This window comes from Neofelis nebulosa, chromosome 10 (assembly GCF_028018385.1).
Source record: "Neofelis nebulosa isolate mNeoNeb1 chromosome 10, mNeoNeb1.pri, whole genome shotgun sequence".
NCBI classification, from domain to species: Eukaryota; Metazoa; Chordata; class Mammalia; order Carnivora; family Felidae; genus Neofelis; species Neofelis nebulosa.
The window spans coordinates 16229421-16243691 of NC_080791.1; the positions used below are offsets into that span (position 1 = coordinate 16229421).

The window sequence follows — 14271 nt, forward strand, 5'->3', positions numbered from 1 at the left end:
GACTTGTTCGCTTGCAAAGCAGTAAGAAGATGAAGAGGGCAGCCTCTAAAGATTAAAAGATATCATTATTGTCCCTCCAGCACGTAAGACCTCCTATCTCCCCAGATCCAAAATGTAACTAGTACTCCCTTCTCACTTGAACCAAAACCTGCACTGCAGCTTTATGTCTCAGGGAAGGAAATAATCCTCCTACCCCTTCCCAATTTAGCCTTGCAAGTTACAGTCTACATTTTCAAAAATACGAACGAAACGTAGACTAGCTGGGAGGAGCCCCTTGCCGAGTTAATTACAGCACTTCCCAGATTGTAGTTAGCAATTGACAGTTTCACACCCCAAACAGTATCGTCATCTCAGACAAGAGCTTTTGTTTGCAAATGCGGCGCAGTTTCTCTAAGCTTGGTCTGCAAGTTGGAGTGACTGTTTTATTTTGAAGGGAAGAGGGGACCGTGGAACAGAAAAGGGAGTGAGCGCTAAGGGAAAGAAACAAGCCAGTGATTTGAGCCCCGTAATAGTGGGGCAATAATTTCTCGCTCCCCCCGTACGCCTCCCTCCCCCCCCCCCAAAATCCTCACACACTTCAAGTGAGCCCCCTGTGACCATCAACACAAAGGGGTTGGGGCCCTGTAATCGCATCTGCGCCACAAGAGCAGGGAACCAACTCCGCGGACAGAAAACAATAGGGATTCCCCCCGTAAGGCCCCAAAGAGAAACCCTTAAAGTCAGAAAGCCCCCCTTTTCCTCCACGACTCGGGGGCTCCACAATCGGTCTCTTGTTACCGACCTACGAGGCCTTATTCCAACCAAACAGCAGCGGGTCCTCTTCCAAAGCGAGCCCTCCGACACTGCATATCCCTGCCGCCCCCTATAGGGCCGCCTCGTACCCTATAACCTCCACCATCCCCCTAAGTCCTTGCCGCCCCTGTGGTCCCACATCCCCTCGACTTCCATAAAGCTCCTCCGAGTACTCCGCCCGCTCCCTCTCCGGACCCCGCCGCGCACGACATTCCCATATTCGACTCCTCTCAGGCGCCCCCACCCCACACGGCAGCCGTCCGCCGCCCGCCTTCCTCCCCGGGGCCCGGCCAGGCCTCAGGCCTCCGCCTCAGAGCGCCCCCGACGCCAGCCGAGGGGCTTCTCGCGGCCCCGGCCGCACCGCTGACCTCGACCCCACCACCTCACCCCACTCCCCGCGGCTCGGGCCCGAGTCCTACCACCGAGGCCACTCCCGCTCGGCACCCTCGGTCCTTTATTGTTGACTCGAAGCTCCCAAAATGGCGGCGGCTCCTTCCTCCTCGGAAACCTCCGCCCGCCCCCACTCGGCCCCTCGCTGCTGCCTCCTCCTCCTCCCGCCCCCGCCCCCGCCCCGCTCCGGGGGCCGCTCCGCAGGGCCGCCCGCGCCCGCCGGCTCTCCGGCCGCCCAGCCCTACCTCCGCCGCTGCCCGCTCTCATGGCGCCGCCAGAGTCGCCGCCCGGGCTGAGCTAACTCGGCTGCTCTGCCCCTCCCCCGCCCGCCCGCCGCCCCCCTCCCCCTGGCCTCCCCCTCCCCCTGCCTGTCCGCATGGCGGCGGCGGCCGCGGCTCCTCCTACAGACAAGATGGCGAGAGCTCCGCCACCGCCGCGCCAGCCTCGGAGTCACGGCCTCCCGGCTTCGCGGCCGGAGGGACGCGGGCCGGGGAACCTCCCTGAGGGGAAAATGGACGGCCGTGCTCTCACACAGATGGGGGCCCCGATGACGGAGACTCGAGGGGGCAATACGGGTTCCTTTCTGAGCGGGAAGCGGGGCTGGCTTTTTCCACAGCTGAGGAGAAATGAGGGGGACACGGTGGCCGGGAAGAGTCCACCCTGTCTTCGCCCCTTGGCAGTGGAAATCGGGGGTTGTGACCAGAGGAGGAGCTGCTTGTTCCTGAGCAAGGACTCGTTCCGAGAACGAGCCGTCCGGGCCGCGGCTGGGGGGACAGGAGAACTGACCTGACGTCCCCCGCGGGCCAAGGAGGCTGCTGCAGGACCGGGGTGTCGCGTCCGAGCCCCTCCGGGCGCGCCTCCATCCAGGAACGCGCGGAACTAGTGGCCCGGAGGTGTCGGCGCGCGCCCGGGAGTGGGGACCGGAAGGGGCACGCGGGATGGGGGCGCGCGGGGGCCCGGGGCTGCGACCTGCCTGGCCCCGGGAGGCCAGGCTGGGAGACGCGGCCGGGGGGGGGGAGGGGGGGGGGGGAGCCGGCCTGTCCCGAGGGGAAGGGAGAGCTGCTGAGGAGTCACTTCTGGTGGAAGTAGGAACCAGAAGGCGGAGGGCGATTCTTCCCCAGGCCTGACTCTCCTAGGAAGCTATTCCAGTATTTGTGCCCATAAATACTTGTCGTGTCCTGATGCGTCGGGAGCGCTATTTTGTCCCAGCTAAAACAAAAATTTGAAACTGGGAAGCTTCCTAGGTCAAAAGAAGAGAAAAACCTGGGTCTCCCGCAGCCGAGAGACAGTACAGGACAATGGCCAGACCGTGTGCGACAACAGAACTCCGACCCTCCACCTCTGCAGCAACCGGCTTGGGAAGCCAGACCACAGTCTCTGCAGTGACGGGCCCAGAACGAGCAGCGCTTGGTCGCTGCCAGCTTCCCCGGTTTTTGCCCCGGCTTCCAACCCGGGGCCAATCAGAGAAAGCCAAATATGTTCCCCAAACCAATCACAGAACAGCGCCTCTTCCGGTTAGCCTGCCTCCGGCTTCTCAGGCCAACAACCTCCAATCAGAGCACACCTCAAGCCTCCCCGTTTTCCCTGCCTGCCGTTGAGTACCAAACTAAGCGAAGGTGGCCGGCTCCCTCGCTTAGCCAGCAGTGAATAAATAGCCTGTTCGCCTTTGGTCGTCTTTGTTTATTTTCACACAGCCAATGGAAAGGTAGTACAGAAGTGTAAAGAGCCTATTCTTGAGATCACGAAGAAAGTTCCCCTTAGAACTTTTTTGTTATAAATTTAAATTTAGAATGTCATCTCCCACCCAGATTTTAAAACATCCACTCATGCAAGGGAATAACCCTGCACCTTGTGCCCGTCCTAGAGAGAGGATGGCTAAGTTGTTCCTTTTTTTTTTTTTTTATGTTTATTTATTTATTTTGAGAGAGAGGGAGTGGCACAATTGGGGGAGGGACAAAGAGAGGGACACAGAGAGAGAGAGCATCCCAAGCAGGCTCAGCTCGGTCAGCGCAGAGCAGGGATGTGGGGGCTGGATCTCAGGAACCAGTGAGATCATGATCTGAGCCCAAACCAAGAGACGGTCGCTTAACGAACTGAGCCACCCAGGTGCCCCTGTTCCTTAATGAAATATTAAAGCGTGAGGCCTTGTTTGCCTCACTGCCTTTCCAAGTAGCAGGAATGTGAAGGGAAGGAGGGCAAAAATAAGTGGGAGGGAGAGGAGCCTAAGAATTTAAAACAGGCCACTGCTTGCTGGTGGGTCTCTTTGCCCAGGCCACTCAAGAAATGAGACCAGGGGCGCCTGGATGGCTCAGTCATTTAAGCCTCTGACTTCAGGTCAGGTCATGATCTCACCGTTCCTGCGTCTGAGCCCCGCATCAGGCTCTGTGCTGACAGCTCAGAGCCTGAAGCCCACTTCAGATTCTGTCTCCCTCTCTCTCTGACCCTCTCCTGCTTGCACTCTGTGTCTCTCTCAAAACCAAAGAAACATGAAAGAAAGAAAGAAAGAAAGAAAGAAAGAAAGAAAGAAAGGAGACCAGGCAAAGGAAAGGGTTTTGTGTTCACAAATAAGTGATTACTTTCAAAAGGAGTCTGGTTGAGGTCATGACAAAAAACAAAAGTGAGGAGGGAATATGAAATAGCTGCCCTTTCTCACCTAGGAATCCTGCCAGGGCTAAAACCTTTAATGATTCTGCATAATGTTCTTGTAAGATACTCAGATATCCTTACAACTTACTTATGTCAGCCCTTTGCAGTTTTCTGGTAAGAAGCATAGATGGTGCAGAATTAAGCTACGAATCCTTGGATCTTCTTCTGGGTTCCATTTCAGTGTTTGGTAGGTCCAGTCTCACTATCTCCATATATATATATATATATATATATATATATATATATATATATATATATTTTTTTTTTTTCCTCCCCAGTTCAAACGGATTAGTGAAAATGTGACACTTTAGGAATAGAGATGAATTATATGATAATGTACACAGTATCCTTATATTTATAAATTGTATTTAAGGGGCGCCTGGGTGATTCAACTGGTTAAGCAACTGAAACTCTTGATTTCAGCTCAGGGCGTGATCTCACAGTTCATGAGTTCAAGCCCCATGTCAGGCTTTGTGCTGACAGTGTGAAGCCTGCTTGGGATTCTGTCTCTCTGTCTCTCTGTGTCTCTGTCTCTCTGTCTCTCTCTCTGCTCCTCCCCTGATTGCTCTCTATCTTTCTCTCATAATAAATAAAAATAAACTTAAAAACAATAAAATAAAAATAACACACAAATCCAGTCCTTTGGACTTTTAGTTATTATTGAATATAATAGTTTGGGTGATCTGAGGTAAATATGGCTTCTGGAGGGTAAGTTGTCCCCAATGAGGTCACTTATTAATTGTAGTAAAGTGCTTCCCAAGATGTCTTGGCCATTTCCATTTGTTTTCCCCATACCCTACTTACTGGCTTTTGAACTATGAAACTGTTAGCTAAAGTGTTAGGCCTGCGTTGTTGGCCGGCTCCTAGAGAACTGGTCTCTAGGAAAGATATTTTTAAAAAGAAAAAGATTCATAAACAAAGTTGAGGTTTTCATCATCTCTGTTTAAAACACAGAATTCTTTTTTTTTTTTTTTTTTTGTAAGTCATGAGCTGCAACTAGAAAATGGTACTTGGAATTTGATCATCATAATGGGTCCTCCCAGCAAATATTCTTTGCCAGTCTCATGTCCTGTCCTCATTTATTTACCTAAAAATACCTAGAAGGAAAAAAAAATCCCAGGCTAATTTATACATGATTTCATTTTGACTTCAATTTAAAATATTTAGAATCTAGAATTCCAAGTAATTTCAGCCTGGAAGATATACATCTGTGATGCTCTCTTAAAAACCCCAAATGTTTCCTTTTTTTTTTTTTTTGAAGTTTATTTGTTTATTGATTTAAGTAATCTTTACACCCATCTTGGGGCTCAAACTCACTACGTGGAGATCAAGAGTCACACGTGCTCCTCCGACTGGGCCAGCCAGGCACCTCCCGCCCCTTAAAAAAACTCCAAATGTTTTCAACATGCTAAAACAGATTTCATGATTTTAGCTTTCTATAAGTTTTTTTTTAAGGAAATGAGGCTTCTTCTTTTAACTCAAGCTACTTCATCACTTAGAAGAAAAAATGTTTGCCCATACCATAGTCTCGATAAAATGATTATATCACACCTGCCTAAGCTCTATAGTACAGCATTTTCCCTCTTACGTGGCTTGTGGGCTAATATTTTGATTTTCCAAAAGAAGGTTCAACGGATAAAGTTCTTCTCGAAATATGCTCAAGCAACATCTGGTAGTGGCTAACTAAGACTAAAGGCTAATGGGCCCATTTTCTTTGGCCTCATAGCCGGTAAAAATTGCTTCTTCAGTTTATACACCCGAGGAAAATGAAGCAGTATCAGCCTCCTACATGCTTAGCAAAGATACCCTCAGAGAGGTCCAGGCACCGCATAGACATCAATGCAAACTAAGCAGATGTCTTTAATCACTGAGAGACCACACCAGGCACATTTTGTTGGGATAAACGCTTCACTTCCAGGATAAACTTAAGTTGAAAAGTGGGAAAGCAAGATGACAATCAGAGAGGGAAGTGAGTGGATTAAACACATTTCCCCCAAACTGCCAGCTTTAGTTTGCAGAATTCATATTCCCTCTGACAGAAAAAAAATCTCCCCGTTCCCAGGGTACCATAACCAGCTAGCTCAGCTCACCAGGTTTCTTGCGGCCTCATCAGGTCCCAACATTTTTTTTTTTAATGTTTATTTATTTTTGAGAGAGACAGACAGACAGACAGATAGAGTGTGAGCGGGGAAAGGGAAGAGAGAGAGAGAGAGAGGGAGACACAGAACCCAAAGCCTGCTTGGCTCTGAGCTGTCAGCACAGAGACCGATGTGGGGCTCGAACCCATGAAACACGAGATCATAACCTGAGCTGAAGTCAGACGCTTCAGTGAGCCACCCAGGTGCCCCAGGTCCCAGCATTGTTTTGGTCATCGCCCAGAAAATCCTACCTATTTGTTTTGCCTCTTCGGTTCTCCTAAAATTACTGTCCACCAACAATTTGCACTTATTCACTAATTTGAAAATAATGTGCAGCTGGGCAGACACAAAAATCTGAAAATTCGTTCTTTAGGTATACATTTCATTTGGTCTAATCAGATCAAGAAAGAACCTACACCATCCCCATCTATGATGCGTTGGTCCCCTTGGGTACTTTTTGAATTAGTTCAGGGGTGGTGGGTTGTTGATAGGTGACGTTGATGGGGGTCCATGACGAACTTGTGGGATTGTCATGGTATTAGTATGTGTACCATGCCTCCTTTGTACCCAGGACCTTATAACAAAATTATATTTCTGAATAACCTTCTCTTACAGGGGTAGCAACAATTGTGACAAGGGTCCCACCCTGATTTCCTAACACTAGTCAATTTGCAGAGCCTTTTATTGGTCTTTGAAAATAGACTGTGATCTTAGGTATGAGCCCTGGGAAGGTATCTTTTTTTTTTTTTTTTTTTTTTTTTTATTTATTTTTGGGACAGAGAGAGACAGAGCATGAACGGGGGAGGGGCAGAGAGAGAGGGAGACACAGAATCGGAAACAGGCTCCAGGCTCCGAGCCATCAGCCCAGAGCCTGACGCGGGGCTCGAACTCACGGACCGCGAGATCGTGACCTGGCTGAAGTCGGACGCTTAACCGACTGCGCCACCCAGGCGCCCCCTGGGAAGGTATCTTATAGCTAAAGAGTGGGCAATGTCTTCAGCCCTGAGTGCCAAGTTTGGAGTAAGTAACATCTTTGGCTACCAGGACAAGACAAGGAACACGGGGAGAAAACAACATTTCAGTGCAGAAGTCTCCCCAGTGACCTTCTAGCTCTTCATCTGGTTGGTGAAATTTAAACATTGCTCTTTATCATATCAACCATCCCCTACATAACCCTTTAGTGTCTCCTAGATTCTTTTTACCACCTGGAGATATGCCATTGGCAGATTGAGACTGCCAATGTGCCCATCCAATTTGGTTTCCCATTCTTCCTCCGATACATCAGGGGCCTTGGTCTCTTGATAGGAGACCCATCCCCTCACTTTTCATTGTTGCCCTTGGAAACCCTCTCATTTTCTTTCCTCTGGGTCTAAGTCCCATTCAGAACCCAGTAGATTGTCGCAAGCTCCCGTCCTCCCAAGTTTCCCACTTTGTTGCTCCTGCCCAACCAGAGTTCAGGCTCCAGAGTCAGTCAGATATGGTTTCAAATCCCAATTCTGACACTTACAAACTCTGTAAACTTGGGAACGTTTCCTTTTTTTTTTTTTTTTCAACTTTTTATTTTTTTTATTTTTTTTTATTTTTGGGACAGAGAGAGACAGAGCATGAACGGGGGAGGGGCAGAGAGAGAGGGAGACACAGAATCGGAAACAGGCTCCAGGCTCCGAGCCATCAGCCCAGAGCCCGACGCGGGGCTCGAACTCACAGACCGCGAGATCGTGACCTGGCTGAAGTCGGACGCTTAACCGACCGTGCCACCCAGGCGCCCCATCCTTTTTTTTTTTTTTTTAATAGCTATTTATTTATGTAATTTCTACACCCAACATGGGTTTGAACTCACGACCCTGAGATCAAGAGTCTCATGCTCTTCTGACTGAGCCAGCCAAGTTCCCCTGGGAAACTTCTATGCTTCACCTTCCCATGTATAAAATGGGGATAATGGGAGCCACAGCTGTATAAGAGTAAGTGAGAATTTGTATAAATCCCTTATTTTAGTAGTTGGTAGATGGCACTTAAAAAAATTGCTTGGTATTGCTATTATTATTTTATTAGATTTCATCTGAATCTATTCTTATTCTATCAGATTAGAGCCTATGGTTGGCCAGTTCAATTCTTTTTCCCCAGTCTCTATCCTCACGCACTTCTTCAGCTTAGCGTCTTACCAACCTCAAACAAGTGCCACGCTCTAATTTCACAGCTTCTGCTCCAGGAATAGTTGGTGCTGGAGAGAGGCGTGTAACCAAGCTGATTGTTGGCTCAACAACAAATTCCTGTTCCCACACCTCAGCTGAGCCCTCTGCAAGCCTCTTACTGGGGGTTCTCAATCACGGCTGTTCATTAGCGTCAACACAGCCACTTTATAAAACACTGGTGCCTGGGCCCCATCCCAGAGGAATTATATCAGAATCCTTGGGGTTGGGCACCCAGCATCATTTTTTAAGTCTCCCAAGAAGATCCTAACATGCAGCCAAGGATGAGAACCAACCACTGTTCTTAAAGGGTATTTTTTTTTCCCCCACAGCAGCATTCCAAATCTGTCCTTCTATCCATAAGCCCACCTTCAAATCAAAGCCTTACCATAGAAGTTTCATTAACTTTCCACCTCCCACATGCAGACTTCTATTCGTTCCTACCTAGGACGATGAAGTATCATGCCTCCTATCTAAGGCTAACATGGCCCTGACTTCCATCCTTTTTAAATAAAATATCCCATTGGTTACCACCTTTCCTTTGCTTTTTTCTTTTTTTTTTTTATTATTTATTTTTTTTTTAGAGAGAGAGAGAGAGAGTGTGTGTCCACTAGTGGGGGAGAGGGGCAGAGGGAGAGAATCTGAAGCAGGCTCCACACTAAGCGTGGAGCCTACTCAGGGCTTGATCCCAGGACCCGGGACCATGATCCCACCCGAAATCAGGAATCCCAGATGTTCAACAGACTGAGCCTGCCCCTCCTTTACATTTTTAATATCTCCCTCGCTGCCGGTTCTTCCCCATAACCTGGGTTCATGCCCAACATTTTCTCCATTCTAAACAACAAACAAAAACAATCTTCTCTCACTCTCATTACCTGCTGAGTGGGAGAGGAGGGAGGAACAAGCATTTACTGAGGGCCTCCTAGGAACAGGCATTATGCTAGGTGACATCCATTCTTGCTCTGGGGTATCACTTCCTTCCACTTCTGCTTCTTCATTATTACCAAACCCCATGAGTGGGAGGCTGTTCCTACTGACCTTGAAGATCACTGCTGGGATAAGACTATTCTTGTGACTTGTTTTTCTTTTGTCGTTGAATTTCTTGATCCTTCTTATCATTCAAGTGTCAGCTTAAATGTTACCTCCTCTGAGATGCCTTAGTCCTCCTCTCCACCCCCGCCTCACTGTTTACCCCTTAAGGTACTGGAAATTATTTTGTTTACATGCCTATTGCCTATGCTGTCCCCTGCAGCAAGCCCAGCTCAAATCCACTTCTGTCCCTGGGCTTCCCTGATTCATCCCAACTGCTCCTTTGTCTTCCTACCACTTCAAGCTCTTTCTTTGCTGGCTTTCTTTCTTTCTCTCTTTCTTTCTTTTTTAAACTTTCCTTTAAAAAAATTTTTTTTAACATTTTTATTTTTGAGAGAGACAGAGACAGAACACGAGCGGGGGAAGGACAGAGAGAGAGAGGGAGACACAGAATCCAAAGCAGACCTTAGGCAGGCTCTGAGCTGGCAGCACAGAGCCCGACATGGGGCTCAAACCCACGAGCTGTGAAACCATGACCTGGGCCAAAGCCGACCGCCCAACCACTGAGTCACCCAGGCGCCCCTCACTTCAAGCTCTTTCATTCGTAAGGTGATACGACCTGGTTTGTTCAGAACAGTTTGGGTTTATGTTTGGGTTTGTCTTCAGTAATTATTAATATCCTGTTGATTCTCAAAAGTGGCCCAATAAATTATATAATCACTGTATTTATAGCCCTGTATCATAGACATTTGTATTTGTATGCATGTCTATTTTCTGAATTCATTGAGGACAGGAACAAAGTCATGTTCATATTTCTTTCACCAATAACACCTAGTAAGGTATTTTGATTTGGATTTATTTTTGTTTTTTTATAAATTTTGTTTGTTTATTTACTTGTTTATTTATTTAGAGAGCACATGCAGGAGGGGCAGAGAGAGAGAGAGAGAGAGAGAGAGAGAGAGAGAGAGAGACAGAGAATCTCAAGCAGCCTCCGTGCTCAGAAGCTGATGTGGGGCTTGAACTTAGGAACCATGAGATCATGACCTAAGGCAAAATGTTGGATGTTAACCGAGGAGCTGCCCAGGTGCCCCTGTTTATTTATTGATTTTTGTAGGCTTCATGCCCAGCATGGAGCCCAACGCAGGGCTTGAACTCATGACCCTGAGCTGAGATCATGAGTCAGAACCCTCAACCGACTGAGCCACCCTGGCACCCCTGGTATTTTGCGTAAATGTAGTAGAAGCTCAGGAAGTGTTTATTGAATAGGATTGGATGATACATTAAAATGAGATCATGTATGTGAAGAATGTAACATATCTAACACGTAATGTGTTAAGTTAAAAAAAGACCCAACAGATCTTACTTTTCCTTGCTCCACATGACGCCAAATGTCATGTCTTCCAAATTCTTTGTTTATAGACACACAATTCAGTCCCCAAGGGCACACTGGCTAGTTGTCTTTGATTGAGTTTTTGTGGTCTTATTTCTGATTTTTGCTAAATTGGAAACTCTCCGAAGGCAAGTGTCATGTCTTATAACTCTCCAGTACACATAGCAGAACTATGAACTAATCATCTGTATAAATTGCTTGATATTGACATGCTCGGTACTCACTGGTGCAATTAATTTTCAGGGAAGAGTGAAATGATGGCAATGGAAAAGCATAATGTCTTTTAAAAGTAGGGGAAGAGGGGCGCCTGGGTGGCGCAGTCGGTTAAGCGTCCGACTTCAGCCAGGTCACGATCTTGCGGTCCGTGAGTTCGAGCCCCGCGTCAGGCTCTGGGCTGATGGCTCGGAGCCTGGAGCCTGTTTCCGATTCTGTGTCTCCCTCTCTCTTTGACCCTCCCCCGTTCATGCTCTGTCTCTCTCTGTCCCAAAAAAAAAAAAAAAAAAAAAAAAAAAAGTTGAAAAAAAAAATTAAAAAAATAAATAAATAAATAAATAAATAAAAGTAGGGGAAGAATGAAAACTATGCATAGTGTTGAGATCTGACTTTGGAATAATTAGACCTGGGTTTGAATGCATAAGCCATTAAGCCATTCAGCCTCCTGAAACCTGTTTTCTCATCTGTATAATCAGGATGATACATCTGCCTCTGGGGTGATTGTAAGAAGAGTAAAGGAGAAACATATGTAAAATGTTTAGCATAGGGCCTGACTCATTGCAAGTCTCAATAAACAACAGCTATTTTTATAGTGCGTAATCTAGGCAGCTTCAAAACCTGTTTCAGTGCTAAAGGTAGGGTGGCTAAAAATATAATTGTTTTCAAATTTTCAGTTACATCTTGTTCCTACTGTCAATGATAAACTATAATTCTTGTTCATTCATTTAACCGTTTATTCTTTTGTGCATTCATTCATTCATTCATTTATTCTATGCCAGGTACACAGTAAATGCTTATTAAATGCTGCTGAATGAATAATAGAATAATAAGAAGTAACTTGGGGGAAATTAAGATTGGGGTGGGGGGACGGAATATGCCCATGCCCTCAGTGATATCTCTGGATGATGAAATGCCCTGTGACTAGAACCAAGGCATCATGATGGGTGCCGAAGCTACAAATCCAGCCACCCCACCTCTGGAGAACACAGCCAAGAATATACAGCAGTTCTTAGGTCTTCCAGTGCCTACGCGTAGCAAAAGACTGGCTCCTTCTGCATGCAAAAAAAATCAAGGTCATAGAGCTTGGGATTCCTTAGTTTCCCTTCCCCACCTCTCCACTCACCTTCCACAGGACCTAGCCTTACCTTCCTCCCTGACGCCTCTTCCCTCCAGTACCCCAGGCAGCGTGAAGCACTCCCACCTCTGTGCCACGACTGTGCAAATTTCTCTTACTGTGCAAATCAGGTGGCATCAGAGTTCGTTTGGTTGTAGGTTTGCCTTTCCACAAGGACTGGCTCTACCCATGCCTTTGTCTTTTCCGCATGTCCCACACCCAGCACATGGCCTGGCATTTGGAAGGCACTCAGTAAATGTTTATTAAATGGGCTCTTGAGTCAACTGCACTTTCCCTTTTGTCTCCTCTTCAAAAATAATCCTTCCAGAAGGCCTGCATATTATCTCAATCTTCCCCTCATCTCCCATATCCAATCCATCCCCAAGGCCTGTGGGTTCAACCTTTGAAATATTTCCTGTATCTGTCTACTCCTTATTACCCCATTGCCTCCACCCTCAGCCACAGGGTCGTCTTTCGTTGACCTGTTGACTGCTGTAAGCGCCTAGCCCGGACTCCTTCTCTATTCCCTCTTGCCTGACCCTACTCTGCATCACTACCGTCAATTTTCAGTAGCTTCCCGATGAGCTGAAGGTGCACTCCGAATTCCCTGCCCTGGTCGACAAGGACCCACGTGATCTGAATCCTGCCTACCCCTCCTACATCAGCTCACCTTGCTGCAGCTGCAGTGGCCCTCGGAAGTTCTTGGATCACCCAAACCTCTTTCCCACCTCAAAGCTTTTGTACTTACTATTGTCTCTATCGAAAGCACTCCCCCCACCCCTCCTCACACAGTTGGCTCCTTATTCTTCATAGCTCCAAGCAAATGGCATGCCTTAAAGACCTCTGTCCCCTCACACACACCCCGACCTCCATCACGGGACCCGATTTATTTCCCTCCCGATTTTTTTAAATGACCATTTATCTATTTGGTGGGGGGGGGGGAGGTGCGGCGCAGAAGGAGAGGGAAGGCAGGCGCCACACTCAGTGCAGAGCCTGAGTCACGGCTCGATCCCACGATAGCAAGACCACAACCTGAGCCGATGTTAAGAGTCCGCTGCTCAACCAACCGAGCCGGGCAGGCACCCCTTGTAGCTCTAATGATTAGATCTTCATCGGCTGACTTGTTGACTATTTGTTAGTATATAAGCTTCAGGGGCACCTGGGTGGCTCAGTTGGTGAAGTGTCAGACTCACTGAGTGATTTCAGCTCAGGTCATGATCTCGTGGTTCGTGGGGTCCAGCTATCAGCACGGAGCCTGCCTGGGGTTCTCTCTCTGCCTCTTCCCCGCTTGTATGCACATGCTCTCGCGCGCTCTCTCTCTCTCTCTCTCCAAAATAAATAAATAAACTTTTTAAAAAAAGAATATAAGCTTCAGGAGAGCAGGGATCACGTGTATTTTGTTCGCCACTGTACCATACGTGACTAATACAGTCCCCGGAGCAAAGGATTCAGCAAACAAATATTTACAAGCGAACACACGAACACGTGTCCTCATTATCTTCAATTGCAAACTGTCTAGTTCTTCTGATTCCTTCCTTTCAACTTGCAAATTGGTGGAAGACTCCCCAGACTAAAGACGGCCTTCCCTCGACTTAGTCTTCTGCCTATAGCTGCTGCTCTCTTCTTCTTCCCCTAGGCTGCCAAAGAGTAGATTGTCTGTTGAGGCTTCATCAACTCCCACTGTATGAAATGGCTCTCAGTAGCATCATCAATGACTCCTTTTCGTCGTTAAATCCAAGGACGTATGCTCTGGTTCCCAGCCTACTTGACCTTTCCGCGGCCACATTTCCTCAATTTTGTTCTGCGAAACGCGAGTTCCTTGAACTCCCCTGGCGAACACGTGTGTCACATTCGTCCTATTAGACGCTGTGAGTTCTTTATTTTTGTTTTTATTTTGAGAGAGAGAAAGCATGAGCAGGGGAGGGGCAGAGGGAGAGGGAGAGAGAGAATCCCAAGCAAGCTCTATGCTGTCAGCGCCGAACCCGACTGTGGGGCTCAACCTCTCGAACCGTGAGGTCGTGACCTGAGCTGAAATCAAGAGCCAGCAGCTAAACTGACTAAGCCACCCAGGCACCCCAGGAATGTAAGTTCTGGAGGACAGGAATCCTGTCTGTTCTGTTACTGTAGCAGCCCCATAATTCCAGCACATGAAAGATGTTTCATTTTTACCGGAGTGAATAAATGAAAATGTTTCCCTTTGGGAAATTGCAAGGTGGATTCACATATTAAATGTAAAATCCTGAACAGAAGAAATGTATTCAAATTTGTTTAACACGCAGTCTTTCCAACTGGATCGCCCATACCTCTCTTTGTTCTCTCACTCCCAGCAGAATACCACCCAACCTCCTGAGGGATTTTACAAAACACACA

At 47.6% G+C, this 14271-nt stretch overlaps 1 protein-coding gene across 5 annotated transcripts in view; it reads right to left on the reverse strand.

Annotated features, from left to right (window-relative positions):
- The window catches only part of DDX6 (DEAD-box helicase 6), a 37480-nt gene extending 35397 nt beyond the window's left edge, over window positions 1-2083 (reverse strand). For 2 of the 5 annotated variants that reach the window (XM_058686936.1, XM_058686935.1), the window contains exon 1: window positions 1212-1321. The gene's annotated coding sequence lies outside the window, so the exon portion shown is untranslated. The other 3 variants (XM_058686939.1, XM_058686937.1, XM_058686938.1) reach the window with 3 other exon arrangements.
- Window positions 2084-14271: the final 12188 nt, after the last annotated feature.